The sequence below is a fragment of the Phoxinus phoxinus genome (assembly GCF_949152265.1).
Source record: "Phoxinus phoxinus genome assembly, chromosome: 1".
Classification (NCBI taxonomy): domain Eukaryota; kingdom Metazoa; phylum Chordata; class Actinopteri; order Cypriniformes; family Leuciscidae; genus Phoxinus; species Phoxinus phoxinus.
The window spans coordinates 10,490,221-10,508,293 of NC_136876.1; the positions used below are offsets into that span (position 1 = coordinate 10,490,221).

The window sequence follows — 18,073 nt, forward strand, 5'->3', positions numbered from 1 at the left end:
CTCCCAGCTTAACCCAGTTAATCTAAATGAAGCAAACCTTGTACAAAGCTGAAATAACCTCAACATGAGCAACAACTGAAAAAAGATACATGACATGTCAATCAGATGCACGCTCATTGCTATAGCAACAGCGGGCTCCTGGCATATTTTCAGTAGAACAAAAAAGGGCATTTTATTTAACAGATCAACCCTACTTTGTTTTACGGTCATATTTATATTCAAACTATTTTAATCCCACATTCCTTTGAATTCCTTAGCAGTGTCAAACTCAATGAATGAGAATGTGTTGATCCAATAATCCCCATACATACACGTCAGTCATGTTTGAAATACCTGGCTACTGTAGTGCCATGTTGCTTAACTGCCTGTATCAATATATAATAATAAAAAAAAATAGTCTATAGATAGAGCTGTCCGACTAAAAATTCTAGTTGCTTATTCATTTTAGCCATTAGTCAACTAATCATGTGTTTATATTAAGCCATAACCTAAAAGGGCACCTTCCGGCCTCCAGTGTGGATGAAATAGCAATATGGAGTGACAAACTCATGTAACTGCTAACATCTCAATTAGAATAAAAATATACAAAAGTACTTGAAATGTAGTGCAAACAATTAATAGTGAATGAGCACCAGCAAAGTGAACAAGCGGGATGTGGAGATACTAGTATTTGAAAAGGGAAGCTTAATGTGATAGTGAGAACCAGGACATAATCTTCCATAATGAAGACTGACAGGCTGTGGATCCAATGAAAGTATGAAATGATAAAAAAAAAAACACGCATTTTGTATGTAACAATAGATTTAGTCAAATTAAACCCGCTTCACTGAGAGGCTCATTGAATAATGACTCAACTGCACTATTCTGCAATTGTCTGTTTATTGCTTTTTGGTTTGTTACAGTAAAACTGGCTGCACTGTATAGTATATAACTGAATGCCTTCATAAGTGTATATTTAAAAAAAATTGCAGTTTAAAGTCCAAAAACAAGTTAAGTCACTGCCTGAGTAACCTACACTTCAGTCATGTAAGGATTTGAAGTCACAGGACAAAACTCATGAACACCAATTTCCTGCTTCAAACAAACGTCACAGATTAGCAACAAAAGGAGGCAAAGAGAACTGATTGTTTAAGAGCAGTTTTATTTAAGTCATTAATCCTACAACCAGTACGGAATCAAAATCATGAACAGGGAGACGTGTAGGTGGTCTCGAATGAATCACCTGAGAGAGGAACATGAAAAATGAACTGGGAGTTCAGTCAGAGCAAAGCATGATTAGGATGAAAGCTTACTTGTCTGATAGTAGTCATAAACATTTATGACTGCTGGCTTGAGGTTGTTCACTTTAAGAACCCGTTTCAGCTGCAGAGTGTAACTCATGGGGACACCTTTGGGAACCTGTGAGACAGAAAGGATGAACAGCAGCACACACAGAACATGAGATGGCATCTAGTAATATGCTCAGGGTGAGTCTCACCTCTTTTAGATACACCAAGACATGATCATCTTCAGAATCAACCCGCTCCACTAGCGGAGCAAACGATTGGGGTGAAGAACCAAGCTGAGGAAAAGACCATCATTTACATACAGAATTACAACTGAAGGAGCTTCAAGCATCTTGGAACTTTCAAAATCAACTTAAAAGCATACGAACCAGTGACGTATCAGCCGTGAAGCCTGACAGGAGCTTAACGTCCAAGATAACCATGTTAGTGCTTGCTTTTACACCATTGTATCTGAATGAGGGTGATGGGAAACAAAGATTTAGTCAACAGGATCAAGAACACAGCTTCCCTTTGTAAGGGTCATAAACAAGAGCTGGTTTCAGGACACAAAGTGAAAGGTTCTTACTGCACAGTGAAGTTCAACATGAGATTGGCTTCAAGTTGTTGGCAGTCTCCAGTCACCTGCGCTTCAACACTCAGTATTTTGGAGACTTTAGCAGGTGTCGGGATGTTGTAGAAACACGCAACCTACAGTATGTGTGCAGAGCAAACAAAGTACAGTAGGATAAGGATGTGCACAAAAGAAACAAACCGAGGGAGTGAAGATACAGACCTGCATAGATACACAAGTGGACCCTGATGCTTTAACACTATATTTGCCAGGAACATTCTTCAGCCGCTTCTCCTGATACAGCAGCCTGTTGTCCCGATTCACTTTGAAGCTGTACGAGTCTCCTCCTGAGGACTGTACGGTGACTGTGCTGGAGCCGTCCAAGTTGAACACTTGAGCAGCGTACACAGACAGGGCATGAAGAGCCACTACTGTGTCCTAACAACAAGTACCAGATTTAGAAAAAAACTCAACCCATAAATGATTGCACTCATGTTTGGTAGTCAGAGGCACCTGGGTGGAGGAGAAGCCTCCATAGGGATTCTGCTGGGCCACGAGCCAGTTGACAATGCGGTTAGCATAACCCAGATTAGCTGTCGTGAGAGGCTGAACAGCGAGAACCGCTAGCAGCACGTAAGAGCTGATCTCCACCGCCAGAGTATCACCAGATGTCGTCTGAGACCAATGGAGCTTAGTGCCTTAGGATGAGATGGAGGGGAGAAAGTTGATGACAAAGACCCTGATGAACAATCATGAGACTAGTAGATCTCACCATCAGAAATGGCATAGTTGTCCAAACTAGTTAAAAGCTGTGATCGAGTGGTGGTCTCTCCAGCCAGACTGAAGGTGTAGGCCAGCAGAGCCGTTGTGTAAGTGTTTGCCAGGTTCCCAACGACGGGCCTCAAGCATGACAGAGCACTGTTAATGACAGGATCCTGAAAGCAAAGATCAGACAACAGCTAGAAAAGGAAGGTCATCTGAAAGAAGCTCATACAATTACTAGAGATATTTTTACTGCGATGGGGACGCCTAGTTCAAGCAGCGATGCAACAGTGTAGGCAGTCATGGTCACGCTGTCACCAACTCCACCCTAAAACACACCCACAGACTGATTTAGAAGAACCGTCTCAAAGTCAATTGGTTAGAGCATAGTTTAAGAAACATGTAATGCACCTTCATGTCGATGTGGTGCAGAGTTCCCTGCTGCATGAAACAGCCGTCTGAACCCTGCTTGCTGATCAACCAGTCCTTTGCACTCTGCAGGACATGTGGATCAATGAAGATAAATTGCCTCGCTAGACCAAAAGACCTCATGACAAAGGCGGTCAACCTGGTCGTGGAGAAGAAGTCAAACTGAACTTACAAAAAGCTGGTGCCACAGCAGATTATACACAACAGTAGAACAGAGAAACTCACCATGTATTCGATTCATCATTACCAAATGTGCTGTATGAACCATCATTGTGTCTGTAGTTCAGTTGTCTTTGATATCCTGATAAGGCCAAAAGCCACATGTAAATTGGTGGGATGGGAAGAGGACTTTAGTCTGATTGGAGTTAATCTGAGGACTAAACCTCCTTGGAATTTAGTCTCCAACATATGTAAAGTGGATTTGGTCAACTGTACCTTTCTGTAGGTAGCCTGTGGCGGTCTCTCGGATGGCTGCGGTGAGTTGCCCTGTGACTTCCAGGTACAGAAGGATGTAAATATTGGGAGCAAGAACAATCATATTCTGTTCTCCACAGCCATACGGCATCTTTAATAACCTATCCAGATTCTTCAGCGCACGACCCATTATGTCCCCTACAAGAGGTCAAGCATAAAACCCACATCAGAAAAAAGTTAGTTTACCTGTCAGTATCTACTCAATGAAATGCTTTACCAAGGACTGAAACCGAGCATCTAGATGATCCTTGAACCACATTTTTTGGAAGTGTCAGAGTCACTTCTTCAGAAAGAACGTTTCCTGCAGACCGAAAAGAATGGATCAACATTGAGAGCTAGGCTAATGTTTGGCTGTACATGGAGAATGTATTGGGGAATCATTGAGTAAAAACAAACCCTTTGGACACAGTAACCAACTCTGGGTGTTTGTCCTTTCAACTCCTTCAGGCTATGAAAGCAATTAAACACCACATCAATAAGCAGCATGAGATCCATGATAAAACTCCAGAAGGCTGGTTAACACTTACCAGGACAAGTAGAGTTCGAGTGACTCATCAATGCGTCCTCTTGTCGGCACAGTCACAACCTCAGTGCCACATCGTGTCCGGGATGCTTCAGCTGAAGCACTGACAGTCACATTGACAGTTCCTGCAGTGACAGACAGGAAGTGAGCAACACCTAATATACACTTCTAATTCTAAGAGCAATACAAAACTGACCGAGAACAGAAGCTGATAGAACCCATTTAAAGGTCTTTCTCCCATTAGCACAAAGACAAGATGAATACGGATCAGTATATGGTTTAAGAGTGAAGGCCGTGGATGAATCGGGTGTTACTTTAACCTGCCAATGAAATAGAGCACATGGAGTAAAGATACATGACCTTCTCTACACAGATCCATTATATAAATAAACCATGACAGACCATGATGCACTTGGACAGATAGCTGAAGACCGTGGCCTTCAGCTCAAAAGACTCCCCACGGACGATGGAGTACGGCAGGGAGAGCTCCAGGAAGAAGGGCTGGAAGACCGTCAGCAGAGCAGGAGGAGCAAGACCAAAACCTTTTGAGGACAGGCAGAATGCCTCCGTTTCCCATGTGGTGATGGTGTCAGGTACAGTGAGGGGAACTTGTGTGGATCCAGTGTCTCTGAAGGACAGCAGGAGAGAGAAATAAGGGGAACAGGAGAGGGAAGATGTGGGAAAATAGCTTTAGAAGGAACAAGATGCTTCACTAACCCCACTTGAGCAAGCTGCCAGAGCCATGTTTCTGGAAAGTAACTCCTGACGGTCACTTCTGAAGCAGAAAGGGCTGGAGGGGACACTTCCTCTTTTAGAAGAGCAATTTCAACAGGAGCAATTCCAGCAGGAGCCCTTTCAGCCATGGCCACAGGACGACCACGAAAATCCATCACTGGAGAGACAAGCGATTTTACACCCACATACTTTGAACTTCGTGTCTGCAGAATAAACATAAGGTCCATAACTGCCCCTGGTTTCATTTATAAAAATAAGATTAACCCTCTGGGGACCGCAAAAGCGCCGGTGCGTTTTGCTCTTTTTTTTTATATACATAGCAGCAAAAGAGATTTAAAATACTCCGTAATTTTTGGTCATTCAGACTTAAGAAATATGAAAAAATAAGATGTTAAATGTCTACTTTTTTACGTGCCCACTTACAATCTAAATAAAACATTGTGCTTTTGTAAAATAAAGAAAATAAACCGGGTGTGCTTTCTGCCTCTCCGTCAACTTTTTTTCTGGTGCACGTCTGTAAACTTAAATGCAGCGAATACTATTCACCCAGGCATGAGCAAAATTATCTAATTCAAAACTAAAACAAATATGCTCGGTTTATGTAATCTATATAAAAAGAGCGAGTTCTCATTTCAGCTTATAGCTCGTTGTCTTGTAATGTGACCACGCCCACGGAGAGCGCGCGCTATAAACACAAATGATCTGAGGCAATACATGCAAACCGGCCACATCAGCTCGATGAAACACATCAAGTTTAATCAGATAAATGTATTGTGTCATCTTGCGAGGAATAATCCTGGGAAACTTACCTCAGAAGTGCTGGTTTCACTTCAAGTAGCAATGGATCACGTTGAGGATTAGTAGTACGTTTTTTTATTCTTATATGCTTTGTTGTAATCACGATATGGAATAGTGTCTGTAAACTGCAAAAAGACTTTAAATATGAATCGCGTTTGTGTGTGATGAATGAATGGCATATATGCGCGCTGTTGTTACTTGTGGCTAGACTGTAAAGTTTTTACTGTAAAATAGACATCAAATAAGCTTTTTTAGCCAGTTTCTGCAGATATGTTAAATATATAGTATGTTTTGTCAAAAACTCAAACTATAGATGTAACGTTAGGCTATATCAAACTAATGAATCCTTAACTTTGAAATATGTATGACACTTTAAAAAAAGAAAGATTACACTTGAAATATTGTTAAAATTGTAATTGTTTTTGATTTACATGCGAGTACTAATACAATAGCGAAAAATATATTTACAAGGTAGATGTAAAGTAATCTTTAGGCTATAGGTCAATAGAAGCCTTCTCATTAAATTATTTATTATTGTTTTTTATTAGTGACACATTTTGGGCAGAGGATGTATTCCAAAACTTTCCGAAAATACAGTATGAGAATTAACTGCACAATTACTAGAAATGTTTACCTTGGATATTTTACAATTTGCATGTATAAAAAAAGAGAAAAGTTTCCAAATCTAACTTTGAACCAATTCTGTAGAATGGCTCTTATAGCCTATTTGAACATGATTGGTTTCCAGGTGACTGTACTAAAAATGTGCTTTTGACTTTAATTTATATTTGGATATATACATTTATTCCTCACATTCTTTCGTGTGACACCTGAATGAAGGGCTCATTATGCAAGCTCATTACGCGGGGTCATTATGTGGGCCAATGTCTTCTCAGGTGTGAAACACTTACTATACATGGCGTTGGATCATCCACGCCCCTACGCATATTGCCTTCCCAAACAAAAAGTGTTTTACAAAATGTAAATCAATGTATTGTTTTATGTGAGTGACTAGGCAGGATGATTTTCAGATCATTTTGAAGGAAAAACTCTAGGCGACAACATCCATTACTCAAAAGTATTGTGAAAACATTTACTATGCGTTCTGTGGCGTTATTTCAGACACTTTAATTTTTTGTTTTTTGAATAACCATGCATAAACTATTCTCTCAAAAATACAAACATGTTGTTCACATATGGAAGTCATGTTTGTGAGAGTGTAATTACACCTTTGCCATTAATAGGTTTATAAGCAACTGAAAAAAGCACAAATGTCAGGGCATGTCAGAACATCTCAAGGACCCCAAAAACACATTGGTCCCCAGCGGGTTAAAAACAACACAATTTGCTGCTCCACAAAGAAAAATGGAATAACCTCTCATAACTCAAGGGAAGTCATGCAGAATTTGTTTCCACTGAAATACCCAATCTGCATAGACCTACTTTCTGGGACTCTGGGATACAGCGGGCACGGAGGGGCTCGTACAGGGAGATTTGTTGCGATCTTCATTCCCAGGCTCTGTCATAGAAACAAGCCAAAACACAAGATAGATTTAAAGTCAATGACTATTATTCAGTAACTATGGTCATGAATTGTTTTCTACCTTGAAAGTTGTGTAGGCTTGATTTGTAGGAGCAGTGTAGGCCGGATTAATCCGAACAGCTCGACGGGGTCGAAAGCCTAGACACTCTGGTTCATCCTGAACGCTGGATGGGTAACCCGATAGTGATCGCACCGGGAGCAAATCAAACACCTATGACCAAAAAACAGTGTTGGTTTGTGTCACGTTTCTGGAAAACGTTTGACTAAATATATTTCGGCATGTTATTGTCAGTTTACAATTTTAGGTGTTAAATGTAAAGTAAAAAAAAACTAATCATAACAGCTGCATAATAGCATAGTCAAGACCAACAAGAATTTAAATCAACTGCATGGATACCATTTTAGCACTCAGACGTCTTCCTGGCTCCAAGATCCAGACGCTCTGATCTACAGCACTGATGCCACACAGAGATCCTGCTTCAGCAGAGACGGTCAGAACGTTTGCCTCAGCAGGAACAGCCGTAGCAGGAGAGAACTGTAGAGACACCTGGAACAATGACCAATAAGCTGTAGGACACGTCATCATACCCCACTTGAAATCAAAAGATGCTTGTGCACATCATACCTGGTTTTGGAGACACGTTTCTGTCTCAAATGATGCACTACCAACAACTACATTCTCACTGGGCAGAACGGAGTAAACCAGAATCTGCACTACCGGAGCCATATCGACACTGACAGACAGTTGGAACGACACAGAGCCGCTCGTGACTGTATTAGAAGCCTTCGCTGTGACCGTCTGAAATCCATTGAGGACGATCAATCCTCTGGACAAGACCTGAAAAAGAGACAAACGGGTGCATAAAATGTGCTGGACAAATGGGGCAGAGCAATAAAAAAATAAATTAGATAAATATCTGTAGGTGTCCAGTCACCATATAGATGATGTCAACACTGTAGTCACCAGCCTCTCCAACAAAAGAATACTTCACGGTCAGTGGAAACGAAGCACCACATTTGAGCGGCTGCTCAAGCTTCACTATAGTCAGTTCACTAGATGGGTTGCTGGAAGAAGCAGTTTGGAGAAGCTGAACAACCCTGGTATCTGTGGTGAAGTATGGCGATTTGTAACCATAAACAACCGTTGGAGTCGCACTTGCCTGGCAACAATGAATGGAATGGGTTTAATGCAAAAGAGATTTAGAGAAGTCAACATTTCACAAGATACAAGAGCAAATCGTACCACTAGATTGAGAGCAGCTTTAGGAAGACTCGCAGTGTTGAGGGAGAACGAGGCCAGTCCGTTCTGGTTTGTGGTCAGATTCTGCAGCAGTTTGTTGGGCCAGCTGTTACCATTCAGGAGATAAACCACCTTGTTTGCAATTGGAGTCCCATCAAAACGAGACACTGATATCTGTTGGGAATCAAGGTTAGGAAAGAGAACCAATGTGAAGGCTTCTGCTACAAGGGATAAACTTTTACTTGCCTTTCCATTAATCTTTGATCCAGGTTCAAAATAATCCGGGAGGTCCACAAACGTGACCTTGCCGACTTCAAACGTAATGGACACAGTTGCAGATTTTGACATCAATACATCTGGGGAAAATAAACAAACGCACTGAATTAACAAGTCAACTTCCTCCATACATGTGCCATTGGTTAAGATCAGCCAATATCTCACCTGTTCCCTCCTCAGTGACATTCACATTTACAAGAAGAGTATCTTTCATATTATTTTCAAATTTGGTGTTGAAAAACACTGATGTATCGACGGTAAGGGAGGCACAGCCAGTGGCATTCATCTGGTAGTAGAACAAAGTCACATTTAAGTCAAGCTCAAACAGAAGAAGAAAACCTCCACTGTAAGGCAGGAGTCACACACACCTCTGCAGTTTGATTCAGGCAACGTAGAGTCAAGTCAGGAACCACAGCGTATGGAAATGGCTCACGACATACTACCACCAAGGCTTCACCAGGTACAGGTTGGCCATATGTGTATCTGGAAAAAGATCAAGTGACCAACCACAAGACAAGAAATGTGGCAGCAAAAAAAAAAAAAAAAAAAAACTATCACTCACTTGGCACAAGCCTCAACTTTCAGTCCCACATCTCCAACGCTGTACATCTGTGGTGTTTTTACAGTCATGTCAAACTTGGGCAAAACTAAACCAGAAACAAAATGCTTTAGATTAAGACCTTAGATCTGGTGTTGTACTGTTGCACATTATATACAGACTTACCATATTTTTTCACCTCAAAAACATGCGAGATCATTTGGTCGCCAATAAAAGCCTTTAGTGAGTACATCCCTATCTGAGCCTCTGGGTTTAACTCGTGAGAAAGCTGTAATATCCACCCCGTTGAGGAAATGTTTGTCCACTGACCAATCCGGTTTTTCTGATTGTCCTATTAAAACAATGAACAGCTCAGAGGAAAAACTGCAAACAAAGCAAAAGTACAAAAAGCTGCGTTGGCTCCATTCAAAGACTTGCACCGGGGCACACTCACCTCTACCACCACCAGACTGTACTGTAAGACAAAGCATAAACATTTATGCAGTCTTTAAAGAAAAGAGCAAAAATGTGCAGAAAAATAACCTGCAATAAATTTGCAATTTGGTCATGGTCAGGCCTTACCATCTGATCAAGAGGCACAAATTTGGCATCCATGGTGACAACTCTGAAATTCACTGCAAAAACAGCAATAAACACATCAAGTGCATTATGCAATTAAAGACGATCAGAACTTGTAGCGTAATGGACTTTCTACACCTCTAATATTCAACCAAGGGTCATTCACAGCTCACCAGTTTGTCCTGGATTGTAGATGGGTTTGTCTGTTTGGATGAAGGTCAAAGGCAGGTAACGTCTGAACATGACTTTCCTCTCTTCAGTCGCTCTGAAGACCTTCCCTTGAACTTCTACCTTCAGCGTCTGCACAGATTCTTTATCTACTTGAGGAGCCTGTAGAGAAACCCAGTTAACAAACCAGATGAAAAATAAAAAAATAAAAATGCATCTAATGGCATACCTGGAAACTAAAGCAGCGGTGAAATGGCTTTGAAGAAACCTGCTGCATAAGTGGATTCAAACCATTTTCATCATCAAGCAGAGAAACTGTCATTGTGAGACTCTCTTGGGGTTTCAGAAGACTTGCACACAATTTGGCATCAGATCCAGTTTCAATCACTGCAGGGAACGTCACCATGAATAACCTGTGTAAACATCATTAAGTTTAGGTTCAGGGACCAAATGGAATCAGGTCAGAACATTTACATGTTGGTTGAACATCCACAGAAGGTGTCTGCCACAGGGTTGCCAATGCCAGGTCTGTGCATCAAAAACAGCCCAAAAGAGATCATCAGGAGAGAAGAGGGTTTGCGTGGGCAGTTGGGGTGGTATTAAAGCTGCATGATTCTGGATAAAAACTAGGTTTTGTTCCTGGAAGAGGTCACAGCTCTGAACAAATAACATGTACTTAACAGAAGTTCTAACAATGTTAATTGATGTAGTGCATTTAAAAAATAATTATTGAAAAAATAAGTTTGACAAGATGATTTTTAAATACTCACTTGTTTCATTACTAAATTAATATCTTGAATTATTCAATGACATACACTAACATTTACTAGTCACCCACCTAGTGGTGTACAATCAAAACTCCATAAGAAAAATTAGAATATTGTGCTAAAGTTAACTTCAGTATTTACACTTAAAGGTGAAACTGATACATTATAGACTCATTACATGCAAAGTGAGATGTTTCAAGTCTTTGTTTTATTTTTGATGATTATGGCTCACAGTTTATGCATAGTTCAAATTACAGGGGGTACTATACCCCCCAATGAAGACCCAGTACCTCCCAAAGGGACAGAAATATCAGTTTTGAGGGGGTCAGATAATTTCTGATATTGTGAAAAAATATAATTAGTTACAATACAAGTCAACTCCTATTTTCACTGTAGGAACATTTTAATGTTAAAGGAGAACTCCGGTCAATTTTAACATTGAGCTCAATTTTTAGTAAATTTGGAGTGCTGTCAATACAGAGAACAACGACAAAAATCGGTGTTGCCTACACAGTGTTATCCTCTTTTTAAAATGTACACCCTATTGACTTGAATGGGGCAAGTTTTAAACTTAACCAGTTCTTAGTCTTATCATCCTTGATGTGTCATTACAAGTGCCCAGCCATGTTGAGTGATTCCTTAAGAGTGAACACGAGTGAATCTGACTGCAGGAGATGTGAAAGATATGAATAAAAATGATGTTATATCAGCCAGCGCAAATACCTGTATTTAGTTCCTGTTTTCAGTGGAAGTCCAAAGTAGTCGATTGTCGAGTTCACGTGCATAGGTTTAGTTACTATGATCACGCGCGTGAACTCGACAATCGACTACTTTGGACTTCGACCGAAAACAGGAACTAAATACAGGTATTTGCGCTGGCTGATATAACATCATTTTTATTCATATCTTTCACATCTCCTGCAGTCAGATTCACTCGTGTTCACTCTTAAGGAATCACTCAACATGGCTGGGCACTTGTAATGACACATCAAAGATGTTAAGAGGATAAAAGCAGGTTTAAAACTTGCCCCATTCAAGTCAATAGGGTGTAAATTTTAAAAAGAGGATAACACAGTGTTGGCAACACCGATTTTTGTCGTTGTTCTCTGTATTGACAGCACTCCAAATTTACTAAAAATTGAGCTCAATGTTAAAATTGACCGGAGTTCTCCTTTAAGCAATTTCAGACAACTCTATTGTGGACCGTACCATTTTTAACCGCCGTGGCTAGAAGCAACGGAGATAGAGAACGACTTCAACTTCTCAAGTGTCAACGTTGAATGACAAAACGCTAGGGAAATTCCTCTAGTAGGGATTGTCTGGACTGAATCAACTCATAGCCCTGTTGTCCGGGCAGGTATAGGAATTTGTTTCGGTTTAGTATATGAGAGGGTTGGGTCTCACCTCCAGGTCTTATGAAATCTAAAAAATAAACCAAATCAATATTTCATGAAATAGGCTTCTTGTAAAGGGATTACTTTTACTAGTAATTAGAATGGCATTACAGCGCACTTAACTTCTAACGTTTGGGAGTTGATCAAAACAATTATCTTTTGGATTTATAAGAACAATGAGATATTCTGTAGCCTACTGATTATCAGTTTGTCGCATGTTTAGACCACGGTGGGGATTGATATGGTAGTGGACCATGATGGTCATAGAAGTGAAGGAGTAGTAGGCCTACCCCCTAATTATGGTGGGGTAATTCACACTGAGTTTTTGAAAACCCCAAATTCAAAATTAGAATATTGTGAAAAGGTTCATAAGCTGTAATCCATAATCATCAATATTAACAAATAAATGCATGAAATACATCACTTTGCATGTAATGAGTCTATATAATACATAAGTTTCACCTTTAAAGTTGAATTACTGAAATAAACTTTTGCACAGTATTCTAGTTTGAGTTTAAAGACAACTGCTCGCTCTGCTCAGCAGCACCAACACAGATTTGATGTTCTGTTTGATTGTCAAAGGTTTAATAAACAGGCAAATCTGTCATTTAATAAAGAGGTGTCTGAATCGAGATACAATCTCTTAAAGATTAATAGTGCAGCTCTAGGTTGTATGTTGGACCACTGAATGTTTAAGTATGTGTGATTGGTTGTCTGGGTGAGACCTTTAAGCTGCAGAAAAACAAGCAAAACATTGAATTGGCAACACTGGACTACCATGGTAAAAAAGACAAGAGAACAAGACCGTTTTGTGGATGAGGAACAAGAAACTCATTTCAACAATGACTTGTAACAAGTGTTAATGAACACCATTCATTATTTGACCACTAGATGGCCACTAAGTAAAAGATGCTTAATTAACTTTTAACATATGGTTAAAGCTTTGGGAATTCATTTTGCAATCTTTAAAACTGCATCAGCATAAACAGTCTGCTTCAGTTCACGCCAAAGCCCACGGTACTCACGGCCTTTTCTGTCCATCAACAGCAAAGAGGAAGAGGGCTAAAATGAGCCCTTTCCAAACACAAATCTCCCTCACAGCCATGAAGAGCAATCATCCAAGACTAGACAGAAATCAAGAGTCTCTTTCAAAAACCCTGCAGCACTTCTGTTAAGATCCACACTGCTCTACAGCTTAACTCTAAATCAGCTGCACTGATGCCAGCGTTATTTAAACGCTCTTAATAATTCAGAACAGGTTGATTTAGCATCACAGGCAATCTGGACGTCTTTAGGGCGGAGCCCCGGTAATTAATCACAGGGATGCCAATAGGGGATTATCACGCTGATACGTAGTACTTCCGCATTCAGTGATCGTTGTGCACTGCCACTTCCGGTGAATCACTCATCACTCTGGCGAACCCATGATGGACGACCCTAAGTTTATTTATACTGCATCCTGGTAAATTTGGTATAATTATACTACATCCCTAGTATAGCTACTGCATCCCAAAAAACGTGCTACCTTGTTTTATTTTAAAGTTTGACCCTTCATCCCGGTGAACCGCTTTAATCCACTTCTTCCTTAGACTCATTTCAGTCGGGAATCCATGGAAACTTAAATAAGGTTGGCATTGTTTGTTTGATTGACAAAGTGGAACAGAGCAGTGACATCTAGCCTTCGTTTCAGCCATTGTTGAACTGCGCCTGAAGTGGACATGCACAAAGTTGAAAAATCCCGCCCATGAAACCCGGAATCGTGATAATCCCCTATAAAGAACAACATAGTGACAAAACGCGTTTGTCCGTTTAGGGCCACTGTAGAAACATGTCAGCGCAAAATTAATGATGGCAAAATGAGGCTTTCTGAACCACTGGTTGCATTCCAAACCGCATACTTCCCTACTATTTAGTATGGGAAAAAGAGTAGGCGAGCGAAAAAGTTGCTGCGTTCCAAACCGCATACTCAATGAGTAGGTACTTAATTTTAATAAGTTTTATGAATACTGATGTTTCGAACGTACTGCTTCCTTCACGTACTGTTTTCACCTACTATATAGTAGGAAAGTAGGCATATTCGAACGCACTTAAGTCCGAATCTCGCAATAATTAGTACGTCACCCAGGTAATTCTCGCCTACTCTTTTGGATTCATACATACTTTTTCGCTCGCCTACTCTTTTTCCCATACTAAATAGTAGGGAAGTATGCGGTTTGGAACGCAGCCAAAGTCATAATGTTATCACATTTTAAAAAAGGACAAATGTCTTCAATTTGGTTAAATTAGTTCAATTATGGCATGACAGGGGTTTCCCTGTCTTTGATCTGCAGTAAACTGAATATTTTAGTGTGGCACACATCAGATTAGAATCCCACTTCAGTTTAAGTCTAAAAAGGTGTAGCATCTGGACCAAATCAGACACATAATTCCCCATCATTTAATGAATAATCCAGCAAACTCTCCCAACAAAGGTCAATGAAACTTCCCTCAAAACTAACATCCCAAACAGTTACAAGACACATTAAGCCTTTACATTGGGTGTTTAGAAAATCTTAAGGATTCTTAAACCAATGCGTCAATCAAGTTACATATTCAACGGCCTACTAGAACAAATGGTCAAAAAGAAATTCCCTCCAAATTAGCTCACACAACTCCAGAGGGTGTGACATCTTCACACGCTTTAAAAAAAATGCCCCCAAAAACAAGATAACGTCTTAGAAATCCAATAAAGTCTGAGAAATCCTGATGTGAAGATGCTGAACTAGAAGATTTCAAAGGACCCCCAAGCTTGTGCCAGGCTGTGGCCTTGTCTTTCCAGTCACCAAAGATTGATTCCCACTGGTTCTCTCATCAAGACATCAGCAAAGATCAACTGGAGCCTCAACAAATTGCATCAGGACAGTTAATCAAATGGGCGAGGCATGCAAGTATCAAACTTAGTCTCATTTGATACATTAAGTATCCTTACCCCTTTAAAGGGCGTGTTGTAACCAAACTGATTGTTTGCTCAAGGCTGTTGATCTGCTGAATTTCAAACAATGCTACAACTTGCATGCATATGCATGTGTATGTTAAGAGTAGTTTAAGTTTAGTCTAGTTAAAGTCTTGTTCATGTCACATGAAGTTGTCCATGTTTCATGCTCATATACTGGAGTCCCTAATCATGCAGATTTTGACTACTTAATCTTGAGTAGTACTGTACAGTAGGAGACATTTCCCATACCCCAGAAATGTGCATTTCTCAGAATTAAATTGTGTTCATGGGAAAAACAGGTTTATTGATTGTAATATTACATTTCTCCACATTAAAGTTAAATTCTATTAACTGATCAAAATATTTATAATTGATAATAAGTAGTGATTTATTAATATTTATTTTAAGCCGATACCATTTCCGCACTCAAACGTCTTCCTGGCTCCATGATCCGGATGCTCTGATCTACAGCACTGATGCCACACAGAGACCCTGCTTGAGCAGAGACTGTCAGAACGCTTTCCTCCGCAGGAACAGCCGTAGCAGGAGAGAACTGTAGAGACACCTGGGACAAGAATTGACAGGCTATAGGATACATCACCATTCCTCACTTAAAGACAGAAGATGCCAGTGCACATCATACCTTGTTTTGGAAACATGATTCTGTCTCAAATGATGCACTACCAACAACAACATTCTCACTGGGCAGAACGCAGTAGACCAGAATCTGCACTGCTGGAGCCATATCGACACTGACAGACAGTTGGAAAGACACAGAGCCGCTCGTGACTGTATTAGAAGCCCTTGCTGTGACCGTCTGAAATCCATGGAGAACGATCAATCCTCTGGACATGACCTGACAAGACAAATGGATGCATAAAAGGTGCTGAACAAACTGAAAAAAAAGCTACTAAATGAATGTCCACTAACCATATAGATGATGTCAGTGGTGTAGTCACCAGCCTCTCCAACAAAAGAATACTTGACAGTCACTGGAAATGCAGCACCACATTTGAGCGGCTGCTCATGCTTCACTATAGTCAGTTCACTAAATGATGGGTTGTCAGGAGAAGCAGTTTGGAGAAGTTGAACAACCCTTGTATCTGTAGTGAAGTATGGCGATTTGTAACCATAAACAACCTCTGGAGTCGCACTTGCCTGGGGAACAACGAATTGAATCAGTTTCATGTGAGAGATTGGGAGAAGTCCATTTCACAAAACAGAGCAAATCGTACCACAAGATTGAGAGCAGCTTTAGGAAGATTAGCAGTGCTGAGGGAGAACGTGACAAGTCCTTTCTGGTTTGTAGTCAGATTCTGCACCAGTTTGTTGGGCCAGCTGTTACCATCCAGGAGATAAACCACTTAGCACTTGATCAAAACTTGTATCGTAATGGACTTTCTACACATCTAATATTAAACCAAGGGACATTCACAGCTCACCCGTTTGTCCTGGATTGTAGATGGGTTTGTCTGTTTGGATGAAGGTCAAAGGCCGGTAACGTCTAAACATGACTTTCCTCTCTTCAGTCGCTCTGAAGACCTTCCCTTGAACGTCCACCTTCAGCTTCTGCACAGATTCTCTATCTACTCGAGGAGCCTGTGGAGAAACTCAGTTAACAAACCAGACGAAAAAAAAAAAAAAGGCATATGTCTCATGACAGACCTGGAAGCTAAAGCAGCGGTGAAACGATGTTGAAGAAACTTGCTGCACAAGTTGAGTTGTCCTGTTTTTCTCATCAAGCAGAGAAACTGTCATTGTGAGACTCTCTTGGGGCTTCAGAAGAGATATGCATAATTTGGCATCAGATCCAGACTCAATCACTGCAGGGAACGTCACCATGAATAACCTGTGGAAAAAATACAGAAACCACAGGACATCTAGTTTATCACTGGATAGCAACAAATGAAGAGTAGTGATCTTTTACAATGACGTTGAAAAAGTTTCAATCGGTTCACATAGACGGTTTTCAAAGTGTAGTGATGGATGGCCCAACCAAATTTTTTTGGACTTGAAAAGAAAAATGGCCAAAATAGAAATATGCATTCTTTGATCACCCTTCTACCGAAGAAAGGAAACCTCAGAAACATAAAGAACTGGAGACCTGTGTCAGATCTTATGAAGATCTTATCCAAAGCCTTAGTGATTAGATTGAGAGAAGTGATTGGTGGGGTCATCCATGTAGACCAGACATACTGTGTTCCCAATTGATCTATTTTTGACCATATTCATTTAATTAGAGACATTTCTGGATCATTGGGTCTAGACTTTGGTCTTATTTCCTTAGACCAGGAAAAAGCTTTTGACCGGGTTGAGCATAAATACCTCTGGCAGACGCTAAGAGAGTTTGGTTATCAATAATTAGTATACCGCAATCTGAATGTAAAATTAAGTTATCAGCTTATGCTAATGATATTGTTGTCATGATAAAAAATCAAGAAGAAGTAGACACCCTGCAAGTAATAATAAATGAGTTTGGTAAACTGGATTAATAGTGAAGCTATAGGTGGAAAGTGGGAAGGTAGATGCCTTCTTAAACTCCCTGCTGGACTTGAGTGGAAGAAAGGTGGTTTTAAATATTTAGGTGTATATCTTGGGGATGCCTCCATGTTGCAAAAAAACTGGGAAGGGGTTTTAGAAAAAAAACAAAAGGACAATTAGAAAAATTGAGATGGTTGTGGCCAAAAATGTCTTTCAGAGGACGTCAAGTCAAATCAAGTCAAGTCATCTTCATTATATAGCGCTTTAAACAATGTAGATTGTTTCAAAGCTGCTTAACAGTGATAAACGGATCATTTAAGGTAACAGAGATTGTTTTGGCTTTATAGCGGTTCTTGAATAAAGATACTTTCCAGCTAAATTTAGTTTTGATTTTGAACGATCATTAGTTATTAAATTAGGGGCCGCTAAGACGACACCGTTCTCTCTAAACAGACTTTAAACGCAAACCTGTGAGAAACGCTGATGGCGCTCACGTGTGCATCAAGAATTAATTCTATAGTTTTGCGCGTTTGAATATATGTGCGCAGGTTTGTAA

General features: G+C 40.2%; 1 pseudogene across 1 annotated transcript; it reads right to left on the reverse strand.

Moving 5' to 3' along the window:
* Nucleotides 1-1,121: 1,121 nt before the first annotated feature.
* Nucleotides 1,122-13,302, reverse strand: LOC307000091 (pregnancy zone protein-like; annotated as a pseudogene). Its single transcript, XR_013800677.1, has 34 exons — nt 13,088-13,302; nt 10,131-10,314; nt 9,907-10,063; nt 9,737-9,789; nt 9,609-9,629; nt 9,341-9,506; nt 9,179-9,263; nt 8,985-9,099; nt 8,782-8,902; nt 8,587-8,696; nt 8,344-8,514; nt 8,036-8,260; nt 7,726-7,938; nt 7,498-7,647; nt 7,162-7,311; nt 7,001-7,076; nt 4,742-4,916; nt 4,427-4,652; nt 4,221-4,344; nt 4,029-4,149; nt 3,898-3,949; nt 3,719-3,802; nt 3,463-3,639; nt 3,253-3,328; nt 3,010-3,166; nt 2,852-2,926; nt 2,609-2,771; nt 2,350-2,534; nt 2,059-2,274; nt 1,852-1,973; nt 1,655-1,736; nt 1,478-1,561; nt 1,293-1,398; nt 1,122-1,222 (listed from the first exon to the last, which is right to left on the reverse strand). The product of XR_013800677.1 is annotated as a pregnancy zone protein-like (transcript).
* Between the last annotated feature and the right edge of the window lie 4,771 nt (nt 13,303-18,073).